The sequence below is a fragment of the Phyllostomus discolor genome, chromosome 7 (assembly GCF_004126475.2).
Source record: "Phyllostomus discolor isolate MPI-MPIP mPhyDis1 chromosome 7, mPhyDis1.pri.v3, whole genome shotgun sequence".
NCBI classification, from domain to species: domain Eukaryota; kingdom Metazoa; phylum Chordata; class Mammalia; order Chiroptera; family Phyllostomidae; genus Phyllostomus; species Phyllostomus discolor.
This window is the reverse complement of record NC_040909.2, coordinates 55,413,470-55,429,190: the sequence shown is the minus strand read 5'-3', so window position 1 is coordinate 55,429,190 and position 15,721 is coordinate 55,413,470. Positions and strand designations below refer to the sequence as shown.

Genomic DNA, 15,721 nt, shown 5'->3' with positions numbered 1-15,721 from the left:
ATCAAAAATGGATTTTCCTGCCTGGCATTTTAATTGTCTACCAGAGTCCCTTCTGTTAGTTCTGAGGCTCTTTCAAGTAGACGTGGACTCCTTTGCTACATGAACAAAATTTGGAGTAAGAAAACCCTATTACCCTATGCACACTCTACATTATATTCAGAATAAAAAATGTCTTCAGGTGGAGGTGGGGCTAAGGCAAGGAACTCAGGCAAGAGGGAAGAAAATACAGGAGAACGATGAGATTTAGGATTTTTTTTTCCTTAGGGAGAGCTCTGGCAGGGGGTAAGAGGGGAGGGGAGAAATGGGGAGATGTTTGTTAAAGGTCCAAACTTCCAGTTAGAAGATTAATAAGGTCTAGGGAGTTAATACACTGCATTGTGAATATGGTTAACAGTGCTGTATTTTGAAACAGTACTATACTTGAAAGTTGTTAAGAAAGTAGACCTTACCTGGCTGGCGTAGCTCAGTGGATTGAGTGCGGGCTGGGAACCAAAGTGTCCCAGGTTTGATTCCCAGCCAGAGTACATGCCTGGGTTGCAGGCCATGACCCCCAGCAACTGCACATTGATGTTTCTCTCTCTCTCTCTCTCTCCCTCCCTTCCCTCTCTAAAAATAAGTAAATAAAATCTTTAAAAAAAAAGAAAGTAGACCTTAAATGTACTCCCCACAAAAAGCAATGGAAATTATGTGGTATAATAGGTGTCAGTTAATGCTACTATGGCAACCACACTGGAATACATAAGTGTATCAAATCAAAAGGTTGTATATCTTAAACTTATACAATATGTCAATATAGCTCAATAAAGCTGAGGGGAAAACAAAACTAAAATAACAGCACCCCTCCAACAAAAGGAAGAGTTTTCAGGATATATCTGGTTATTTTTTCCCAGCACTTCCATGTTGTAGAAACAATTTGTTAAGTGTAGTCTACTGAGAAGGGGGACATCTTAACATAGACTTTAGGAAGAGAGTTGGCTGGGGTCAAGCAAGGAGATGGGAAGAAGGCTGGCTTTAATTCCTGGGGGTCTGAGCCTAGAAGTCTGTGCTTTGTGTATTGAAGAACACAAATCCTAAAACCTGGTGCACATTTGGGGCAAGAAGGCAGTATTTATCTATCATGTGTCCCTTTTCAAAAATGCATTAATATAAATTCACCCAAAAACTCACATATTCAATTAGGTAGTGAATATAAGAACAAAACCAAATAGGAGGAAAGTAGGCCAGCTACAAGGATTACTGAGAGGGAGGACTGGCTTTGACAGACACTGAATTTTCCTGGTAGCTAAGCCAAAAAAGGAAAGACAATGGGCTATATTACACTAACATTCTTCAAGAGACACCAGAGAACAAACAGAACAGCTTCTTTGATCATATTTTCTTCTAGATTTCCTTTCAAGTTACCTCTTCAACCTTGAATATTATGAAGTATGTGCTGATAAGCCTGTATATTGATCACATTCTTATAGGTTGGTGCCTAGAAGGGGTCAGCTCACTTCAGTCATGGCACAAAGTCCCTGGGAAAAGAAAAAAAGGGAATCAAATCCCGACTCTTGTGGCTGATTCCTGAAAACATGTGGCTTTTAGTGAAATTGTCCTCCTGGATGGAATTTTCTTCGGAGTAACTTCTCATAGGTTCTACATCTGTAGTAGCATTTGCAGATTTTCTCTAGGGATGAAGGTGGAGCAGAGTTTGGCTGTTCTGACTGAGTCAGAGTCAGTGTGGGATTTAAATTGTAGGTCGAAGATTAATTTGAAGATGCACAGGGTCTCCATGGTTTTCTTTCAAATCTATAAAATTGACATAAGACCATTGACTGTCTTTGACTAACACAAAGGAATATTGTGTTAGAAAAAGAATGTACTGGTGTTTGCACTTGCAACCCTTGAAGGGTGCTCTGTAAAATTCACAAGTGGCTGCTCTAAGCTTAAAGTACCCATCACATCACTTCTGGTTAGGTCATGGGAAATCAGTAGCTTTGAAGTCAGTGTTATATATTCCATCCTCTGGGAAAAGAAATGCCAAAGTGTCTGCTCCAGAGAAGAAATCTGGGAGGTTTTAATTTCCCCATGAGTTTGTTTGTTTGTTTGTTTGTTTGTTTTTTGATTGCCAGCTGATTGCTCTTTGGTTTGACCTTTCCCATTTCCAGTATTTTGCTCTTGCTGTTTCCTTTACTGAGCTCGTGTAGTGACCTCTTTCTCCCTCCACCTCACTCTTCTTGTGGCTGCCTCCTTCTCATCCTCAACATATAGTTTACTTTGGGAGAGTCTTCCTTGGAAAGGAAGGAGTGCAATTATACAGAATAGGTAGCCACCCTCAGGTGGGTTTGACCTACAAAGAGGCTTACTCTTAGAAAGGGCCTTTATCTCACCTCCCCCTACTCTTTATTCCAAATGTTCTTCCCCTATTCTCCCTCTCACTCCACATTTCCTCCCTTCTTTTCCTTTGCAGTACTTACCAAAAGTCCCATATTCACTGTTTGCTCCCAAGTAAAGTCCCAAGTTCCTTTCTTGTTTGCTCCCCAAGTACACTGGAAGTACCAGTATTTGGGGTCATGTTGCACCAGTGTGTGTCCAGTGCCCAACTCTGTGCCTGGCATACAGTAGGTGCTCTCAAGTCTAGGTAGGAATGAAGTAATGTACCTCCTCCTTGAAAAAATCATGCGTTGAAAATTATATGTATGCAAGGTTTGGATTGTAACTGTCTTGCTTGTTCCATGCCCTCACTCAAACTGGGGAGCAGAAACTCAAACCTGCAGAATGTATATTCTATCACAAGGACTAAGGTGTATTTGGCATTTACTATACAGGGAATTTTGTGAACACTATTTTTAATTCTCTTGAACCTGCAAGGCACATGTCATTTCAGTTAGAGAAAAAGGAGGGTCCCAGAGACTCCAGCTTAGCACAGCTGTCATGGCTGAGTAGGCATTTGAAGCCAGATTTTACTCCCAGTCTGTGCCCTTTCTACCTTTCCAGGATGTCATCTCCCCTTCTGGACATAGCTACATTCCAGGTACCCTCAAAGCTCAGTTAACTGCCTCCTTCCTCCAAGTATCCCATATGAGTTCTTTCTTCCAAAACTCTCACAGCATTTTACCTATGGCTCTCCTATGATGTCTGATATTTTTCTACAGTATTTTGGGTCATTGATTTCTCATTCAGGTCCAGGGTTTACTATCCAGCCGGGTCTGGCTCCAGCCTACAACTACTCTAGTCTCATCCTGGGTTACTCTCTCCTTCCTGCTTTGGGGATGAGCTGTGCCAGTTTCTCTTTGTCCTTGCAACAAGACACATCCTTTCATTTTTAGGGCCCTGAAGCATGTAGTTTACTCTGTCTGAGGCCCTCTTTCCCAAGAGTTATACTTTGCTCATTTCTTTAAGATTGACACATGATATGATCTCCTTAGGGAAGTCTTCCTTGATGGCTTGCTGCAGAGAGACATACGCTTCTCTGTGCATTCCCCACACCATATCTATCATTATGCAAGGTCCTTCCTTTTTCTTTTTCAGCATTATCCCAACTAGAATTATTATCTTTTGGTGGGTACAGTGAACTTTATTGATGGTGTATGACAAGGCAGGGCTCCCTAAGTCCCTTCCCTCTTCAGGGGGTCTAGGATCAAAACTGAAGGTCAGGAGATTCTCAGTGTGTTGGGGGATCAATTTGGGGGAAGAACTCCCCAGCAGCTGAGGGTCTCTCTTCCTGTTACTGGGGCTGGTGGTCCAGGGGGCACTTACTCCTTGGAGACCATGTGGACCACAAGCTCCACCCCCCTGTTGCTGTAGCCAAATTCATTGTTATACGAGGAAATGAGCTTGACAAAGTGGTCATTGAGGGTAATGCCAGCCCCAGCATTGAAGATGGACGACTGGGTGTCACTCCCAGTGACAGGGTATAGCCCAGCATGCCCTTGAAGGGGCCCTCTGATGCCTGCTTCACTATCTTCTTGATGTCATTATATTTGGCAGCTTTCTCCAGGCGGCAGGTCAAATCCACAACTGACACATTGGGGGTGGGGACACAGAAGGCCATGCCATTGAGCTTCCTGTTCAGCTCAAGGATGACTTTGCCCACAGCCTTGGCAGCGCCAGTGGAAGCAGGGATGATGTTCTGGGCAGCTCCTCAGCCATCACGCCACAGCTTCCCAGAGGGCCCATCCATGGACTTCTGGGTGGCAGTGATGGCATAGGCTGTGGTAATGAGTCCCTCCACAATGCCAAATTTGTCATGGATGACCTTGGCCAGGGGGGCCAAGCAATTGGTGGTACAGGAAGCATTGCTGACAATCTCCATGGAGCTGTCGTACTTCTCATGGTTCACACCCATCACAAACATGGGGACATCCACAGAAGGGGCTGAGATGATGACCCTCTTGGCTCCACCCTTCAAGTGAGCCCCAGCCTTCTCCATGGTGGTGAAGACACCAGTGGACCCCACAACATATTCAGCACCAGCATCACCCCATTTGATGTTGGTGGGATCTCACTCCTGGAAGATGGAGATGGACTTTCCATTGATGACAAGCTTCCCCTTCTCAGCTTTGACTGTGCCTTTGAACTTGCTGTGAGTAGAATCATACTGGAACATGTAGACCATGTAGTTGAGGTCAATGAAAGGGTCACTGATGGTGACAACATCCACTTTGCCAGGGTAAAAGGCAGCCCTGGTGACCAGGCCCCCAATATGACCAAATCCATTCACTCTGATCTTCACCATCCTGTCTCAGGGTTGAGGCTGGCACTGCTCAGGAAGACGTGGTATCTGTTGAACAGGAGGAGTGGAGAGGCAACTAGAATTATTTTTCTAAGCAGGTTTACTTCTTTCTTTCCCACTTATACATAAGCTCCATGAGGGCAGCGACCATGTCTGTTGTGTTCATTAGTATGTCTCCAGCATCCAAGTATCTGGCCTAGCATAGTACTTTGCCCACAGTAGGTGCTCAGCAAGTATTTTTTGAAAAACATTGGATTGTGTCAGTTCCCTGATGAAAACCCTCTAATGCTTTACTGTTTACCTCTCAGTGTTCCTGTGACTTAAGGCTTCTTACCCCCATCCCCTTAATTGAAGTCTCTGAGTTCATCTGCTTTCTTCCTCTCACTGACTCTACACCAGCTACACAGGTCTCCTGATGTTTCTCACACATGCCAAACAAGTTCCTGCCTCAAGACCTTTGCATTTGCTATGCCTTTCTCTGGAACCATTTTCTTCATGGGTCCCTTTCTCCCTTCAGGACTTTGCTCAGATCCTGTTCCCCGGGGTAGGTCTTCCCCAGCAAGTTGAAATTTGAAGCTTTCCCTTACACACCCACAGACACACCCCCATACAGACATTCCCACACATTCTCTCTCTACCTTCCCTGCTTTATTTGTTGTCTATCTCCCCTTACTGGAGTGTAAGCTCCACTAGGGCAGGTGTCTTTCTGTATTTTCTTACTGCTGCATTCCTCTGATGCCAGAATAGTACCTGACACACAGCAGGTGTTCAGTAAACACGGAATGAATGGGCATCTTTCCTCTTCTGATTTGCCCCATTGTTTTTCATTGCCCTCAGGGTTGCAGCAAGTCTGCATTGAATATCACTTCCAAGAATGAAGGATTCTGTTACTAGGTACTAAACATGGTCACTTCAAAGAGTGAAGCAGACACATTGAATAATCTGAAGATCTTCAGCAGACACTTGCACTACTTTCAGAAAAATGACAATGAAATAACACTGAAAAGCCTCAGCTTTTTGTTTTCTGCTTTCATTGGTGAGTTGAGCTCATAATTAATGAGAGAAAATAATGTCTTTTCTTGCTATTCATTTCCCCCCTTATTGTTGACATCTCTCATAGCACCCCCTCTACAGACTCAGTTTCTTTCCATTAGACCTTCTCTGGGTGAGGGAGTTGGCTTTTAAAGGCAGAGCAGTTATAGCAATCCTTGGGGTGTATAAACTTTTGGTTTAGCTCTACAATTAAGAGAGAAACAAGCAAAGAGAAAGAGTTAGAGAGGTTGTACTTATAAAGCATTTTCAACTTTGTTCATCCAAAGTGAAGAGCTGCATTTCAAGGGCTACCTGGATGAGTTTGGCTTTTTAGTAATTTCAGGTCACAGGTGTGATAGTGTCAGCTTCGTGTCTGCTGGGCCAAATGATTCATCTATTGGAGTTGTCCGTGTTTTCTGTTTTTGTTGAAGAAACAGCCCTTCCTCATGCAGAAACTTTTCCTTTGGCCTAGGTCACAGGACACTTCCCAGCCACCCACCATGTTCTCTTGTTCTGCCCCACCCGGTCTCCTGCGCTGCTCTGTGCCATAGCACTCACCAGCTTTTGCTTCACCTGCCATCCCTTCTCTCTGCACACCCTCCTCTCTGCCACTCTCTTACAAGCTTCTGGAGCACAGGGGGAGCAGGGGCTCCCCAGAAGTTCACTGAACAAAGTAATAAATGAATATAACATGCTCTCTTCTTCCCCTTTCTTTAGAGATTTAGTTTGCTAACTTCTATTTGACCTCAATGTAAGTCACACCTTCACTACTCCTCTTAGACACTCAAGGAAGATAAAATGTCTCATTTCAACTTCTTAGATAATTTAGGCAAGACTATTTGCAGAATCTTTCCCTAATCACCTTGATTAAAAGAAAAACAGTGTCGGTACAAATTAAAAGCTTCTGAGAAGCTGGATTAGAAATCCCTTCTTTAACTTATTTTGTAAAGTATGAAAAGCCACACAAAAATTTTAAGGACTAAAAAGCCTTGAACTTCTGCAAAAACTCACCTTTTGTTAGTCATAAATGCCCTTGAAGCCAAATAATTTCTAAATCCTTCTCCAGAATTTGCTTCTGTTCTGCAGCACTCAGATTGATCAATTTTCAAAAGTTGTGGGAGAGAAAGTAAATTCTGTCTCCAAATGATGTTATAATCTCAAATCTAAATTAAAACATGTCGATTCCACAGCAATAGTCACTATGGAAATAGAAACATATAGGCCTTGATTCTAAATCAAGAGAGTGTTTAGCTGGGTGGTATATATTTTCCATCATGTTTTTGAAAAAATCTGTTACAGTGTATGCATTTTCAAAGGCTTGGATTTGATAAGCTTCTGAGAAATAGTACATGTGTGGGTCAGATTTGAATTAAATATACTTTGTATACTTTTCAAATATAGTTTAGAATTTTCTGCTCCTTTATTAATGAAAATATTGTTGAATTTTTAGTCTTATGGGATTAAAAAATAAATATGTATTTGAAATAAATCCGTGGAAACTTCTGTAGCAGGCAGCTAGGCCTACACATTATCTGCATTCAAATTCTCAAATTCAAAAGTTTTATTAAAAACACTAACAAGTATAGAATAAATATTAAAGAGTTTAAATAGAATTGCCACTCACATCTCAATTTACACCTAATTATCAAGCTTTATTTAGTTTTAGAAACTGTTTAAAAATATATTTGCTAGTTTAAAAATTGTGTTGCCCTGGCTGGTGTAACGCAGTGGATTGAGCACTGGCTGCGAACCAAAGCATCGCAGGTTCGATTCCCAGCCAGGGCATATGCCTGGGTTGCAGGCTATGACCCCCAGCAACCGCACATTGATGTTTCTCTCTCTCTCTCTCTTTCTCCCTCCCTTCCCTCTCTAAAAGTAAATAAGTAAAATCTTTAAAAAATAAAAAAATTGTGAGCTTAATAAAACCCCAAAGATAATAATAGAAGTTATTTATTCTAAAGATATATCATGCAAAAAAGGTCTTTAAATTTATTTAAAACTTTTATAAGTTAAAAGGGCTTTCTCCTCTGTTCAGATGAATGAACAATGTATCTCTTTTTAAAAATCTTTTTGTGCCCTGGCTGGCGTAGCTCAGTGGATTGAGCGTGGGCTGGGAAGCAAAGTGTCCCAGGTTCGATTCCTAGCCAGGGTACATTCCTGGGTTGCAGGCCATAACCCCCAGCAACTGCACATTGATGTTTCTCTCTCTCTCCCTCCCTTCCCTCTCTAAAGAAATAAATAAATAAAATCTTTTAAAAAATCTTTTTGTAGCAAGTAATTAACAAATAAATATTCCTTTAGTCAATAACTGTTTGATGGTACTGTGCTAGGCGGCAGTATTCTAAAATCACATGTCACTTCTCAAATAATAGGAAATAAATATATGCTGTGATTATTTCCTTTAAATATCATAAGTCAAACACAGAACTTCTTTACATAAAATACATAATTATTTTCATTTTAAAATTACATAGTTCCTTTCTTTCAAGGAGCTCAAGATGTGAAAACAATTAGCTTTTGGAACTTAATGGAAAGCAAGCTCCATAATGGCAATCAAGTCCTACCTACCTCTTATTGCACCTGGCATACCTTTCTAAAAATTAAAAATGGGAAGGAGTAATTACATACCCCTTGGTGAAGAGAGAGTGATACACTAATTCTGCCAATTCCTTGTCCAGTAATCTCTCATCAGTTAGACAGTGAGGGTGGCCTAGCTTCCCCTTACTCACAAAAAGATCTGTTGTCAAAATTCTGTCCATCTTCTCCCTCTTTTTTCCCTTGTCCCCCAGGCATTAGATTAGGTCAGTATCTCTCCCTCTGCTAATACTTACTGCCTGCTTATGTATACTCTGCAGTATCATGAAATGAAATAGGTCAGCCTCTCTTTTCTGTGTGCAGAACTTTAGCCATTTAGACATCCTTTTAAGTGTACAGCTTGTTTCTTAATCAGCCCAAATGCTAAGATGTTTCTCAGTGTCAAGTGTCTTGTAGTCATTCCTCCAAATGTATTGGGGATAATGATGTGTGAAATTCAGGGTGAATTTGCGTGTGAGGTTTTTCCCCCCTTGTTCTAATAGGGCTAAACTAGGCAGCAATTCTCTTGTCTACTGTTTTGCTCTCCCTATTCAACCTCACTCCATTTACTTGAGTACCCCTAAAACTCTGAGAAACTTGCACAATTTTGGTTTTTCCTTGATACCATACCAATTCATACATTTAGTTTCTGTTTTTGAGCTGAAATGACTAGGTGTTTTGCAGTCACACAGATCCACTCTTGGTTTAAGCTTACAAATTGTTTTGCCTGAAATTTTAAAAATCAATATATTGTATCACTCAGAGCTCTCATCTGCTAGTAACATGCCCGAGGCTTAAATGACATGGAAGTTGATCATTTCCCAGTGTAAGAAACTCAGAAGTATAAGTCAGGTCTGTTTCTGTGTGGTTCTTGATATTGGCTCTTCTCTAGTGACGTTTTCCTTGAGGCTGGTAGAAAGATGCTACAGGAATTCCAGGCTCATGTGCAGTTCTGACAGTGTCCAAAGTAACAACCTTCTGTCTTTCAGGAGCAGAAGAAACTTTCCCAGAACCCCTCTGGCTAACTTGCTCTCGTGTTTCATTGGCCAGAATATTATCACATGTTCATTCCTAAACCAATCAATGGCAAGGAGAAGGGGATTAACATGGCTGGTTTAGATAAAGTAGAGCATATCCCTCTCCACCATTGGGATGTGGAGCTTCCCCAAAGCACTCAAGGCTTGGAGAAAGGTGATATTTTAATAAAATCGAGTTGCACTTAAGAAGGAAGCAGTAATATGAATGCTAAGACAATAGTGGCAGGTATATGTGATTTTGGGGAAAAAAGCCAAGAAAGGAATTCACAAAGTCAGATTGGTGTTTTAGAAATAAAGGACACTTTCCCCCAGGTCAGCAAAATATAGAAAATGATATATTTATTTTTTGGATCATAGGGTTTTTTAACCCACATCTCAGTGCAATGAAAACACTAAGTATAGATAAAGTTATTTAATGTTGGAAATTCCCACTTAGTACAAAAACAGAATTTGTCTTTAAAAAAATTAGCAGCTTATATAATCAACTTGCTTTGTATTAAATTAGCAATTTTAAGTAACAACAGAATAAAGCATTTAATAACCTCTGTGTCCAAAGTTCAAAAATATTATCAGTGGAGAGAATTAATTAGCTGAAGTCATCGGAATACTCTGTAATTTGTTCCCCTCTAAATGTGATCTGACATTTATATTAAACTCAGATTTTGAAAAAAAGTGTTTTTGATGCTACTTGGCATATCTTTGTGCTGCATTATGTGTTGCTGTAGAATTTACAAGATCAACATTAAGATGTCATCAGGGAGACATATATCCTTGCACTGTGATAGACATTATCAGGCACTCCTAAAGTAGCAGCAGCTATTTACATTGAACTTTAATAGGCAACTATGGAAATGTCAAGAAGCATTACATTTTTGGAGCTTGGAAACATTGAGGAGAATTAGGCTTTTCATTTTTAATTTGCATTCAAGTGACCAAAAAGTGTCTTCTGTGTTAGAATGACTCCATATGGGTGGAGCAAAAACCAAGGTAGCTAGCAATCTCATGCATACAAGCCTTTAGTGCATTGCAAAATCAACTTAAGGGGTCATTACCTGTATTCTTTTTTTCCTTCTATGATATAGTTAAGGAAAAGAATATCAAAGAGCATTTATATAATAAGAGTAAGAGTAGATTCATTTCTTTTGAACTTCATTTTCATTATGAAAAATTTGAAGCATATACTTTCTTAAAGTATATTTTATTGATTATGCTATTACAGTTGTCCCAATTTCCCCCCTTTATCCCCCTTTGCACTGCACCCCCCAACCCTCCAGCATTACCCCCTTAGTTCATGTCCATGGGTTGTACATATAAGTTCTTTGAATTCTCTGTTTTCTATACCATTTTTTACCTCTCCCTGTCTTTTATGCCTACCAATTATGCTTCTTATTCACTGTACCTTTTCCTCCCTATTCCTCCCCTCTCCCTTCCCACTGAAATCCGTCCATGTGATGTCCATTTCTCTGATTCTGATTCTGTTCTAGTTGTTTGCTTAGTTTTGTTTTCTTTTAGGTTCATTTGTTGATAGTTGTGAATTTGTTGTCATTTTACCATTCATATTTTTGATCTTCTTTTTCTAGATAAGTCCCTTTAACATTTCATATACTAATGGCTTGGTGATGATGAACTCCTTTAACTTGACCTTATCTGGGAAGCACTTTATCTGCCCTTCCACTCTAAATGAAAGCTTTGCTGGATAGAGAGATCTTGGATGTAGGTCCTTGCCTTTCATGACTGGGAATACTTCTTTCCAGCCCCTTCTTGCCTACAAGGTTCTCTTGAGAAATCAGCTGATAGCCTTATGGGCACTCCTTTTAGGCAACTCTCTCCTTTCCTCTTGCTGCCTTTAAGATTCTCTCTTTATCTTTAATATTGGGTAGCATAATGATGATGTGCCTTGATGTGTTCCTCTTTGTGTCCAATTTCTTTAGGACTCTCTGGGCTTCCTGGAAGTCTATTTCCTTTGCCAAATTGGGGAAGTTTCCCCTCATTATTTGTTCAAACAAGTTTTCAATTTCTTGCTGTTGTTGTTCTTTTTCTGGTACTCCTGTAATTCAGATGTTGGAATGTTTCATGTTGTCCCAGAGGTTCTTAAGTCTCTCTTCATTTTTTTTGAATTCTTGTTTCTTTATTTCGTTCCAGTTGGATGTTTATCTCTTCTTTTTGTTCCAAATCGTTGATTTGACTCCTGGTTTCCTTCCTGTCACTGTTGGTTCCCTGAATATTTTGCTTTATTTCACTTTGGGTGTCCTTCATTTTGCGACCAAGCTCAATCAGTTCTGTAAGCATTTTGATTATCAGGGCTTTGAACTCTCCATCAGATAGGTTGACTGTCTCCTCATCACTTAGCTCTCTTTCTGGAGTTTTGCTCTGTTCTTTCATTAGAGTCATATTTCTTTGTCTTGGTGCACCTGTTAAGTTGTAAGGGGGTTGGCCCTTAGGTATTCACCAGGTCTGGGCAACCCTCCTTGTTGCCTTGTGGCACTATCTGTGGGGGAGGGGCCAGAGAGGGGAAAATGCAGCTCACCTGCTCAGCTCCAACCCACCTTCTAATGAACCCTTGTGAGACTGGGAGTTTCTCCCATGGTGGCAACCCCAGACTATGTAGTCCATAGTCTGTTGTGAGTCTCAGTTTCCGTTTCAGCCAGCCCCACCTGCATGGTCCACCACCTTGCCATGGGTTCGTACTGTTTGGTTGGTCTGATTGACTATTTCTTTAATTTCCTGGTTGTTGTAGTTCCATGCAGTTTGATTTTCTGACACTTCTGGTTGTTTGTTGATTTTAAATTGGTTGTTATCCTCCTTTTGGTTGTGCAAGGAAGCGAAGGGTTTCTACCTGTGCCTCCATCTTGGCTGTAACTAATCTCATTGCTTTTTTGACATGAGAATATGTAAGATCTAGTCTCTCAGCAATTTTGAAGCACGTAATTGTTGAATGTAATCACTGTAATATGAATTAGATCTCCAGAACTTATTTTCCAGTGGCAAGTTTGTACCCTTTAAGAATATCACCCACAGGGTCTTGTAACCACCATTCTACTGTTTCTATGAGTTTGGCTTTTTTATGTTCCACATATAAGTGGTACCATGCAATATTTGGATTTCCCTATCTGGCTTATCACACTAAACACAATACCCTCAAGGTCCATTCACGTTGTCACAAATGCAGGATTTCCTTCTTTCTAATGGTTAATAATATTCTATTTTGTATTTACAAATGGAGATATGCCACATTTTCTTTACCCATTTATCTGTTGATGGGTATTTGGGTTATTTCCATGTCTATTGTGAATAATGCTGCAGTGAACATGGGAGTACAAATATCTTTGCAATGTAAGTTCTGTCCAGAAAAAGTCCAGCCATTATTAATATAATGAAAATGGTTTACACAACATTGAGGTAAGCTGGCAACCAAGGAGAGTAGACTGGAATGCACATGCATGAATGATGACGACTTCACCATACTAGTCAGTGGGGGTGGTAGACATTGTTGGGTGAGCATGTTTTCTGTGTGGCTGTCACATTCCAAAAGACTAAGTAGAGCAACGAATCTGCATCAAATTTTATGTGAAGCTTGAGCATTCCTTTATGGAAACTATTTGGATGATTTAGAAGGTCACAGGTATGGGCAACTGGTGATTGGCACCTTCATTCTGACAGTGTGCCTACTCATGCATCACATCTCATGCAGAACTTTTTGTGAAACATTAAATCACCCAGGCGACCCAGGCCCCCTACAGCCCAGATTTGGCACCCTGTGACTTCTGGCTTTTCTCCAAACTAAAAACACCTTTGAAAGGAAAGAGATTTCAGACTGTCAGTGAGATCCAGGAAGCAGCTGATGGCGATTGGGAGAACCGTACAAGGTCACAAGGTGCCTACTTTGAAGGGGACCAAGGTGTCATTGTCCCCAAGATACAGTGTTTCTTGTATCTTGTGTCTTCTTCAATAAATGTCTCTATGTTTCATATTACATGGCTGGATACCTTCTGAACGGACCTTGCATATATTCAGTAGTGGATCATATATATGGTAACTGTAATTGGGTGGGGAAAAACTCCATACTGTTTTCCACAGTGGCTGAACACTTACATTTCCACCAACAATATGCAGGGTTTTCTTTTCTCCACATCATCCCACTCAACAGTTATTGTCTCTTGTCTGTTACATGATACCCATTTGATTTTGTTTCCCTGACAATTAGTGATGTTAAACACTTTTTGATATACCCATTGTCTATAAGGACGTCTCCTTTGGGAAAATGTCTAGTCAATGCTCTCTGCCCATTTTTTAAATAGGATTATTTATGGGTTTTTGTAGTTGTTGTTATGGAGTTATATGAGTTATTTATATATTTTGGATATTAATCCATTACTTGATATATGGTTTACAAATATTTTTCCCATTCTGTGTGTTGCCCTTTTATTTTGTTGATTTTTTTACTTCTATGCAGAAACTTTTAATTTGATATAGTACCACTTATTAATTTTTACTTTTGCTTTTTGTGCTTTTGATGTTATACCTAAAAAAAATCATTGTCAAGACTAATGTTAAGGAACTTTGTCCCTATGTTTTCTTTTAGGAGTTTTACTATGTCAGGTCTTATGATTAAGTCTTTATCATATCCATTTTGAGTTAATTTTTGTGAGCAGGGTAATATTGAGGCCCCATTTCATTTTTGTGCATCTGGTTATCCAGTCTTCCCAACACCATTTGTTGAAGAGACTACCCTTTCCCTATTGAATATTCTTGGCTCCCTTGTCAAACATTAGATGACTATGTATGCAGGGGTTTACTTCTTGGCCCTCAGTTCTGTTGCATCAGATTATGTGTCTATTTTTGTGCCAGTACTATGCTGTTTTAATATAGCTTTGTAGTATAGCTTGAAATCAGGAAAGTCGATGCCTCTGGTTTTGTGTTTTTCTCCTCAAGTTGCTTTGACTGTGTGCAGGGGGATCTTTTGTACTTCCAAACAAAGTTTAGGTTTGTTTTTTCCTAATTAATTTTGTGAAAAATGCTTTTTGGATTTTGATAAGGATTGCATTAAATCTATAGATGGCTTTGGGTGTTATGGACATTTTAATTACACTCTTCTGATCATGAACATGAGATATCTTTCCATTTGTGTGTGTCTTCAACTTCTTTCATCCAAGTCTTACAGTTTTTATTGTTCAGATCTTTCACTCCCATTGTTAAATTTATTCCTAAATATTTTATTGTTTTGGGTACTATTGTGAATGAAATAATTTTCTTGATCTCTTTTCAGGTATTTCATTGTTAGCATGTAGAAATGCAACTGCTTTCCAATGGTTGATTCTATATCCTGAATTTTACTGAATTCATTGATTAGTTCAAGCAGATTTTTGGGTTTTCTTTAGGATTTTCTCTATATAAGATCATATCATCTACAGATAATGACAATTTTACTTCTTCCTTTCCAATTTGAATGCCATTTATTTCTTTGTTTTGTCTACTTGTTCCAGCACTATGTTGAATAAGAAAGGTGAGAATGCACATTATTGTCTTCTTCTGATCTAAAGGAAAATTTTTCAGTCTTTCACCATTGAGTGTAATGTTAGCTATGAGTTTGTCATACGTGACCTTTATTATGTTGAAGTGTGTTCCTTCTATACCCAATTTGTTGAGTGTTTTTTAGCATGAAAAGATGTTGTATTTAGTAAAATGCTGTTTCTGAATCTATTGAGATAATACATGTTTTTTATCTTTCATGCTAGCAGTGTGGTGCTTCACATTTATTGATTTATGTATATTGAATCATTCTTGTCTGCACGGACAAATCCCACTTGGTTATGGTGTATGATTCTTTTAATGTGTTATTAAATTGTTTGCTAAGATTTTATTGAGAATTTTTGCATTTATGTTCATAAGAGTTAGTGGTCCATAGTTTTCTTTTGTGCCCTTATCTGGCTTTGGTATCATGGTGATATTGGCCTTGTAAAATGACTGTTCTCTCCTTTTAGATTTTTAAAAAGAGTTTGAGAAGGATTGATGTTAATTAGTCTCTAATGTGTGGTAGAATTCACCAGTGAAGCCATCTGGTCCTGGGATTTTTTTGTGTGTTGGGAGGTTTTTGACTAGAGATTCAATTTCCTTACTGATTACTGGTCTGTTCAGATATCCTATTTTTTATGATTCAGTCTTAGTAGGTTGTATGTATCTAGGAATTTATCCATTTCTTCTAGTTTATACAATTTATTGGTTATAATTGTTCATAGTAATCTTTTATGATCCTATGGATTTTTGTGGTATCAGTTGTAATGTCTCCTCATTTATTTCTGATTTCACTTATTTGGGTCTTCTCTCTTTTTTTTAGTCTAGCTAACAGTTGTCAGTTTTGTCTGTC

The 15,721-nt window shown here is 39.4% G+C and overlaps 1 pseudogene; it reads right to left on the bottom strand.

Annotated features, from left to right (window-relative positions):
• Positions 1-3,541: 3,541 nt before the first annotated feature.
• LOC114501690 lies at positions 3,542-4,779 on the bottom strand (annotated as a pseudogene).
• Between the last annotated feature and the right edge of the window lie 10,942 nt (positions 4,780-15,721).